Here is a 9,518-nt window from a genome sequence, read left to right as displayed (position 1 = left end):
CACCAAAAGCTTCGTTTTTGCACCAGGAACAATAATCCGATGAAAAATCGCACTGCACGGACCGGTGGCCGGAGTACAGGCCACCGGAAGATCCGGATTTTTGGAAAAAGTGTCAGATTTATCCAATTGTGAACTGATAAGCTTTCTTCTACCATGAATAGGCATGCAAAACAATCCTGGATTATTATTAAATACCATAGGACCCATCGGAACCGGTTCCACCGATCTCCGGTGGCCACATCCGTAACCGCAATAGGAAACAGCGTAAACTAGTCATGCGACGTATCAAACTTCTTGATTTTGGATGGAGAGTATCCTTCAAATGTATTTTTGCCTCGGGTGACCGGTTCCCAGGTTCTCCGGTGGCCACATCCGAAGATCATATTTGGCAAATTCCTGAAACCACTCTTGCGACATATCAAACTTCATGTTTTTAAAAGAGGAGTGTATAACTCATGTCCCCATCCAGAATCAAGAAGTTTGATACGTCGCATGACTAGTTTACGCTGTTTCCTATTGCGGTTCCGGATGTGGCCACCGGAGATCGGTGGAACCGGTTCCGATGGGTCCTATGGTATTTAATATTATTCTAGGATTGTTTTGCATGACTATTCATAGTAGAAGAAAGCTTATCAGTTCACAATTGGATAAATCTGACACTTTTTCCATAAATCCAGATCTTCCGGTGGCCTGTACTCCGGCCACCGGTCCGTGCAGTGCGATTTTTCATCGGATTATTGTTCCTGGTGCAAAAACGAAGCTTTTGGTGTATAGCAATCGATGGTTTGCGCGAAATCATGTTGCGGTAATTTTTTGGGTCCTTTTTTCCCACTGTGCATTGTTTACTAATACTAGGGGAACAGCATGCAATTCCATCGTGCACCTAATGTTGGCATATCAGCAATTTTAAATTCAATTACAGCCTTTTCTCCTTTATTTTGGAGAGTTGGTAAAAAAAGAATTGAAAATTGCTGTTCTGGTAAAAACAATAATTAAAAAAAAAATTAAAAGAAAAAAATTTAAAAAAAACTCTAAAATTAATTTGTAAATACAACCTAAAATACAACATGAATGTGAGGAAGGCACCAACCACCTTAAGGTGGATTAAGTAACGTTTTTACATTTTGATTATTTTGATATTTTCCACTAAATTTTTAAAACCAACACAATAGCGTTAAAATTTTGAAAATTCTCTGAAATTTTCACAAGCAAAGTATTGTGCTATCTTGCTCCTGTCAAAATATACAGCGTGTTCAAAACTGGCCTAAAACGTGATCTCCGAGCAAAAAAACGAGTTAGACGAGTGTTCTTGCAGAAAATTTGATAGGCTTTCTGATGTACACTCAAAAATTATGCTCAGTCCACAACTTTTTTATCTTTCAAAATTGTTGTGGGGATAACCTACGTGTTTGAAGAAGGTTGGAGCCACTCTCTTTAAATTATCTCAAACAATTTTTTGAAATCTGGTTCAAACGTCAAAATTAATTCAACAATTGACCCAATTTAAGTTAATCTTATCGAATGAAAAATATTCTAAATGGTTTTTGGCCATTATGATTTATAAAACTGGATTTTTCAGTCTCAAAAATATTTCCATCGGAAAGCCCGCAATGAATTTGTATAAACAATTGCAAAATTTTATTCACATCCAAGCCTTTTGCAGCCAAATTGACTTTTTTTTTGTTACTATTTATCAAATCTCAAATCTCTTTTATTTCTCTGTGGTCAAGAAAATAGTTCATTACTCAACTTAATTTAAGGATGGGAATAAGCCGAAGAATGAGGCCTAATTAGCCATTTGGTTTAGCAGTAAGATTACAAAAAAAAACTATTTAAAGGTTTTTCTCTTCCCCCAGCCCGGGAGCAGAATCACCGCTCCCATGCTTACTGAGAGTACCGTACCGGTACCGCGGTAACATTGAAAGATTGAAGAGGTTTTTTTTTTGCAAAATGAACCAATCGAACTAAATACGAACAGAATAAAATATATATTTTTTATACTGAGAGTATAAAAAAATACTAAGCCTTGTAGAAATGTGTTCAAAGTGCCTCAAGAAGTAATTTTCAACATAGGTCTAATAGATTTAAAAAGTTAGGTTATTATAGTTATGAAAACATTGATAAATAGGTTTGGTTAAATACTCTCAAGTGTCATGATTTTTTCGATGGAAATGAGTTCAATACTGAAAACGAACTGCTTTTTCAGATTCTTTGAACTTTGTAGGCCATATGTGAGCCTAGAACATGTTATAAAAAATTAAATCTATAGACAAATCCAAGACAAGTCTAACCGTTTGCATAATTCTTGAAAATTAATTGAAATCCTATTAATGTCATTTCGGTTTACGGTAATTGTTTTCTGTATTTTCATGAGTCTAAGATGGCGGCTTTTCAATGTTATCAATCCAAATATTTGGAAATGGCGAATTGCTTAAATTAGTATATTGCTTGCCATTTATTTAACAATATTTCGAGATGGAAAAAAAAATTAAGCAATTTTGAATAATTTTCGGGAACACTCCATTGTGGTTTGGTTGAGCGTTTCAGCAGAATGCATTAATGTGAATACAAAGAAACGAGTTGTTTTTTTTTTTTCAATTATTCTACTGTACAGCAATTCCCCACGAAAACACCACCACTCGAAAAAAAAATGTATACTTAAGATAAATTACCCAATCTAAAAAAAATGCTATGGAACAGCATCTAAATCCATTTAATGATGGCATAGCAAATTGGATGAAGTTAGGAGCGAGTGCCTAACCTGCCAAACATATGTGAATTAATAAACTAAAGAGAAGTCATAGAACTCGCATTTCCAAAAAAGTTGGCAATTTCATGTCAAAAGCAATCCAGGAAGTTTAGGAAGTATTTAAGCACAGGTGAAAAATCGACCACGTTGAACCACCCCAATAACTATAGATCTTCAAAAAAATAGTGGTCTATGGGACCCTAAGCCGGATCGAATGGTACTGGTTTGACACAAATTTTGATCACCTACATACGCACACTCACAAACACACTCACTCTTGCACTCATGGACCCACATACATACATAAATTTGTTCGGTGTATGATTTGAGTAGATATTAGGCAGCAGGCTTGGCCGAATAGTTACGCTGTCCGCTTTGTAAGCGGATGATCATGGGTTCGATTCCCATCTGCTCCAACCTTCCATTGGATGAGGAAGTAAAACGTCGGTCCCGGCCTTAGTTGATGGGCCGTTTAGTCATTTCAGGTCTGGTAGCCTACGAAGGTGGAATCGCTGGCGGCGTTTCGACTCGCAATCCAAAGGTGTTCGAGCCGTGGGGTGGAAGGTTTTTTGGAGTAGAAAGAGGTTTGGGTCCAAGCCTTTGGACTCCTAGGTTCGAGCAGAAACTTGCAACCACTTGAGACCACAAAAGACCTGGTGGTCGTTAAAGTGGATTGTTTGATTTTGATTGAGATATTAGGTGCATATGAAGGTGGGTCTACGAGCTTTTTCTAAAATGTTCATTTTCTGAGCAGGATTATAGCCTAACCTCAGTGAGGATGGCAAAACACACAATCTATTTCTGTGGCTAGATTCATAACAATTTCCCAGGCTCATGTCGAATCACTGTTTATTTTCAATCAAACAATTATTGTTTACTCAACATACAATGTAACCGTAACACAATCGCACACCTAAATTTCTCCTCAGAAAACTCAATCTCATCGTCCTGCATCAAACATCGAAACGAACCGGCAAGTCATTATTCGGTCGCTAATTTTGCTATCGGACGTAATTTTATCAACAACCGCACAAGTTCAAGCAAACTTTGAAGCAAGTTCGAAAGTAAAATCAGCATTTTGTCTACGTTGTGCTAGCTTGCCATGTTTCTTACAATCTTAAAATAATCAAAAAGAAAATTTTCACACATTGGTTCCAGTCATCTTAAAAAATGATTCTGTGAATGTGGCAACGAAGTTATGAACACAGTTGAACCAATATGGCGCATTTTGTTCTAATTCGCCATAAGACAAGGAAGTACAACCACGCCGATTTGCTCTGCGCGCCTGAGAGGTGTAAAAATAGCGTGCGCGCGTGAGCCACATCACACAATTTTCATTTGTTTTTCCTCCCTTTTTTCCCCGCTCGCAATCTAGAAGTTGGCATGAAAATTCGCGCGCGCCATGTTTACGTCTTTCAAGGCGTGATTTTATTTTAGAACATCCCTAAAACACATTGCCCCCCTTGTATAATGCTTGTTGTGTTTTTATTTTTTTGGGTTTTCGGATAGTTGAGGATATTTTTTGCAACACGGTTTTATGATTTGCTGGCAGTGTCAAAGTGGGTGTGTGCTATGTCACAAAATTGCGAAATTCACGGCTTTGAAAGTTGGACTATTATTTCTTCAGTTAAAAATATAAACAAGTTTTTTGCCTCTCGTAGCATTTAAGCAGTGTTAGAAATAAAAATGTCAAACAAAATATGGAAAAATGTTTTAAACCAAGAACTATTTTCGCGACAAACTGGTCAAATTCTAAGCGAAATGCCGACGACGATATGGCTGCCACTAGCAGAGTATCTAAAATCGCTGCGTTTCACAAAGCAAATCTACCTGCAGCCAAGTGTGCTAACGTACAGACAGACTGGTGTGAGTTAATTTTCACCCTTCACGTTTCAAATGCTTCACAGTGGCGTGTAAACATCAGCAATTACCTACGGTTTTAAAATATCTTATGGGATCAGCGTAAGTTATGTAGCAAGGTTAACTAGCATGAACCGGTGACTTTTGGCAGCAGATCAGATTCGACTTTTTTGTTGTATAAATTGCACATAACTATTTTTCAAATCGATCAATTACTACGTTTGTTGGAAACTCGCTCATATTTATTCCAAAAATCAATTGAATAAAATATAAAAAGTATCAAACAAAAAAGTCAACTAACTTTATTGCATATTGGATCATCTTGGAATAAAAAGAAATAAAGAAACGTTCTATTGCTACCTTATTACTTAAGAAACAGGAAAACAGGAACTTGTTCAGCTTGGACCTTTTAATTTCAGTTTTCTTGCTAAAATCTTTTTTATATTTTGCAAGCTCAACAGCACTAAATTTTTCACTATAGAAATCTCAACCTGTTTAAATCATCTTGCCAACCAGATTCATCATCCGTACACGGGCTTCATTATAAATCTTATTCACCGCCCAGTGAAAAGGCAACCTGAGCACGCTCTGACCTAGTTTTCCGATCCAAAGAAAACAGAAAATTCGCTCTTATTAAATGAAAAACCTTGCAATAACAGAACCACTTAGCTAGCCATAAAAATGCAACAAACTCATCATCGTCATCACCGCTGGGTAAAAACTAAGGGCAGAAAGCCAGAAGAGCATCACTCTTCGCTTTTTTTCTATCTCTTTCATTTAACGTTCCCTTTCAAAAAGAAGGGGGAAATGCACCCACTTCATTCTACGAGCCCGAGTTTCATATTTGAACAGGCCAGCCAAAATCAACATTTTAGAGTACCTCACGGAATGAGTGGCATTTTGAATAGTGTAACTCGGCTCATTCAGCGACCTTTTCTGCAAAAAAAAAGAATCCTCAAGGATCAGTCTCGCTCTTACAAATTGGAAAACAAAATTCCGCCACATCCCACATGCAACACCCTGCCACACCCCTTTTCAGCACTTTTCCGACACAAACTCAAGACCATCACCACTCACAGGTGGTATTCGTTCTAGCGTGGAATGATGAATAAGCTGCTGAACAAGTGGACCAATACTTGTTGGGTGCACCACCAGGTAGGAAGATTCTAGCTTGAGAGCCCGGTTGTACTTGAGTAATGAAAATATTGCATTTATGTAGGGGGAGAGGGGGTAATATGCACCCCCGGGGCAAAATGCACCCCCAGCATTTTCGATATTAGGAAGAATTTTCCGGGGAAAAAATCATAGAAATTGGAAGCTTAACATTGTAAAACTATGCTGGAAAAGTTTGAGCATGGTAGGATAAAAACAGCCAAAGTTATTTGCAAAACTTTAAAATGTTGTGTTTTGATCTAATTTTTATTGAACTTCCAATATGATTTTTGGAAAATATAAAAAGCATTTATTGATATTGTAAGTGTTTGTTTATATAGTTTTTACCACAATCTTTATTATTCTATAGACAGATGAGTCCAAAAACATTAAAAAAAATTAATTGAATTTTATGTAATAAGCGTGGTTGGGGCAAAATGCACCGCTGTGATGCTTCTTTGTAAAAACAGCGGTGTCATCTAGTGGTGACTAGTGAAAACTGCTTTTACCCGGTGCATTTTGCCCCCTTGTTTTGGTGCATTTTGCCCCGTTGTTGTAGTGCATTATGCCCCAATGTTGTGGTGTATATTGCCCCGCATGATTGTTTGAATGAATCAAACATATTTTTAGAAATATGCATTTTTAAACAATTTTGAGGGTTTTTCAAGACTTTTTACACATGGGTGACGCAGAATAATAGTTGTTTTAGAACATCTAACAAAATTATTCCACAGAATTGAAATTATGGTTCAGAAATCACAGTTTTCCCTTAGGGGGTGCATATTACCCCCTCTCCCCGCTTTTTGCAGGAAGATGATGTATGTGCTTCAATAATATTGTATCTCAAGAGTACATAGAATATATGAAAAAAACAGTGTTAAATCTGCAAAATGAGTCAAATCATTTTCAAAAACAAAAAAATCTCTTTGCCTAGAAATCAAATTTACTCATTAAACTACATTAAGTGGACAGGAAAACTGCTTTGTGAGTTAGTGGAGAACCAATAATGAAAATATATATATGAAAATACTAGTAATATAGTTTCATATAGAATTTTGAAACTATTTTGATAAAATTTAAGCTTCAAATTATTAAAAAATAAATCATCAATACTCGGATTAGTTTTCAAAAAGACCTAAGAGCCATTGGTAAACAAAGCCTTTTTTGCACCGGTAAACGACGTGCTTACGAAAAATCATTTTCAAAATGCTTAAGATTGTTCATCTACACGTTCTTCAAGTGCCCTAAACTTAAAACAAATGAAATATTGTTTGAATTTTGAGAAAAACGAATATTAGTGTCGGAGGTCACAGTGGCTCTTACGGCTTTTTGAAAACTCACCTGAGAATAGAAGCTCAACAAAATGTCACAAAAAAAACAGTTGTCGACACCGTCGATGGTTTTTTGATTAAGTTATTTTGAACATCCTGAAGAAACTTAAACTACATGACATTTTCGGTTAAAAAAAGCTCCTATATTTATTTCAAGTAACAACTCAAACATATAGTTTATGATGTCTTATGTAATTCCTCACACTGAACGACAAGCAATAACCAGTTAAAAGCACTTCAAAACAGTTCATTCTTCCATCAAGCAGTTTACAAAGTTCTGATTCCTCTGTTCGAGAACTGCGTAATCTGACGAAGTAAAAGCTAGATTTACCGTAACCAAGTAACGAGCCAAATAGGATTCCCAAGTATCATACCCTTCATCCTACAGCATACCTAGCAACATTGTGTATGATCTGCACAAACTAACCGTACTTGATAAAACTGAAAATGAGCTGAAACGGTAAAAGAAGTACTTGTGCTAACTAAAGGCTGTTGAGACGGGATTTCACCGAGAACAACTCTTTTCATCAGCGCCTGCCTGCCAACTTTACGCTGCACACGTGGAAAACAGCACATGGCAAAGAATTCCTGTACACCAAGGATAGCACACTTTTTTCCAGGAATGATGTTTTCTGTCAAGAATCGCGCGAAAGCTTCAAGTATCCGTTCCGGTGCATGAATGCATGAATGACGTGTGGATGGAAAACTGTGTGCATGATGTTCACCCTTATTTTAGGAAAAAGAAACTCGAAACGATGTTGCTTACTTTTCAGCATATCGTCGCTGCTGTGTTTTCTTGACTCTACACAAATTAAGTCAGACAATTTAATAAATTTGGGTGATGTGTGGTGCATGCGATCCACTGTTCCGCAATTCTGCAAAAAATGGCATGAATGGACTCATAACAGAATATAATAACTTGAATTTTTGTTTACATTAATAGCCTAATTATGAGGATGGATTTAGTCCTATCAAATTCAAATAATTTTTGGATTGCCACGTCTCAAATAAATTCTTACTATGTGTGTTATCATAACAAAGTTATTAATTGATTTTTTTTTAAATAAAATCATATCCCGAGCAGACGGAAATAACTTGCGAATAACATTTTTTGATATTTTAAAATACTAGGCTAATAACATATTATGTTATTTATAACAGGATTTGTTATTCGTCGTTATGATTTTTTTGTTACTGGATTGTTATTATAATAACAGACTAATAAATTTTATGTTATTCTTCAAACAAATCTTTGTTTTTATTTTTTGATATTTTACTAATTTGAACTAATCCGATCATCATAATTTTCAACCAATATCAGACCAATAACAAATTTTGTTATGATAACATTAACTGTTATTAAACTCTTATGCAAAAATGAATTTTTCAAGAAGATTCCATAACATTTTCTGTTATTTTAACAGTATTTGTTATTGAAATGGCATGAATTTTGTTATTACCGTCTGCCCGGGATATCATTTTATATTATTTCGATCATGTTTTGTTATTCGTTTTTGTATTTTTTTGTTATTCGTTTGTTATCACAAGAAAACAGAATCACAATATCAGTTATTTTCAGTGCAATTTATCTGTTATTATGAGTTATTATAACATCTAATCTGAGTGTTTCAATAACAGTTTTTGATCTTCTCGTGTTATTATGAGCTATTAAATTATATCAAAACTTGTTATTCTTGAGTTATTTCCACCTGCTTTTTATTGGAATGCCAATAAAAATATTTTTCAAAGTTTTTGTCACTCGACTCTGGCCGAGGTCGAGAGGAGGCAAACAAATTTAAAATATAAAAAAATAAATCACAGGTCAAAATTTTATTATTTCATGAATAAGTTAGTTATAAAAAGTACAGTTTGTTTGCAAGCAATAGTTAAAAAAAAAGTTGGGACAATTTTTTTTTGTGAAAAAAAAACTTGTGTGGTACTACGAAAATTCACGAAAACTCTAAATATTTTTCAATCAACTCAAACATGTTAAAAATAATTATAAATGCAAGAGAATGTCTTTAATTTTTTTAAAGTTATTTGCACTTTAAAATACATTGAAATTTAAATGTTTTTTGAAGAAAAGTTTGTTTTGCCTCCCGAATCATCATAACATTGCAAATCAACAATATAAAAATTTGGTTGATTACACCGACCAACAAAATTTCTGCTCAGGCTCAAATCGAGGGGAAGCATGCATTTTAGGGTCTCAAGATTCACGTGCACTTTGAATTTTTCAAAAATATTAAGACAGGGTCGAATGGTTTTCTCCAAAGTTTGTATGCCCGAGCAGAGAGTCGATTGTAGACGGTGGAGAAGCGCGCTTGCCTTGCAGGATTATTCGTGTTTCGAGGGTCATTTTCAGTGATTGTAGTTTTTTGTGCTTTAATTAAGATAGCATTATTTGTTTTGTGATTTTAAAAGCC

Source organism: Culex pipiens, chromosome 1, assembly GCF_016801865.2.
Source record: "Culex pipiens pallens isolate TS chromosome 1, TS_CPP_V2, whole genome shotgun sequence".
Classification (NCBI taxonomy): Eukaryota; Metazoa; Arthropoda; class Insecta; order Diptera; family Culicidae; genus Culex; species Culex pipiens.
Note: the sequence above shows the minus strand (reverse complement) of the source record.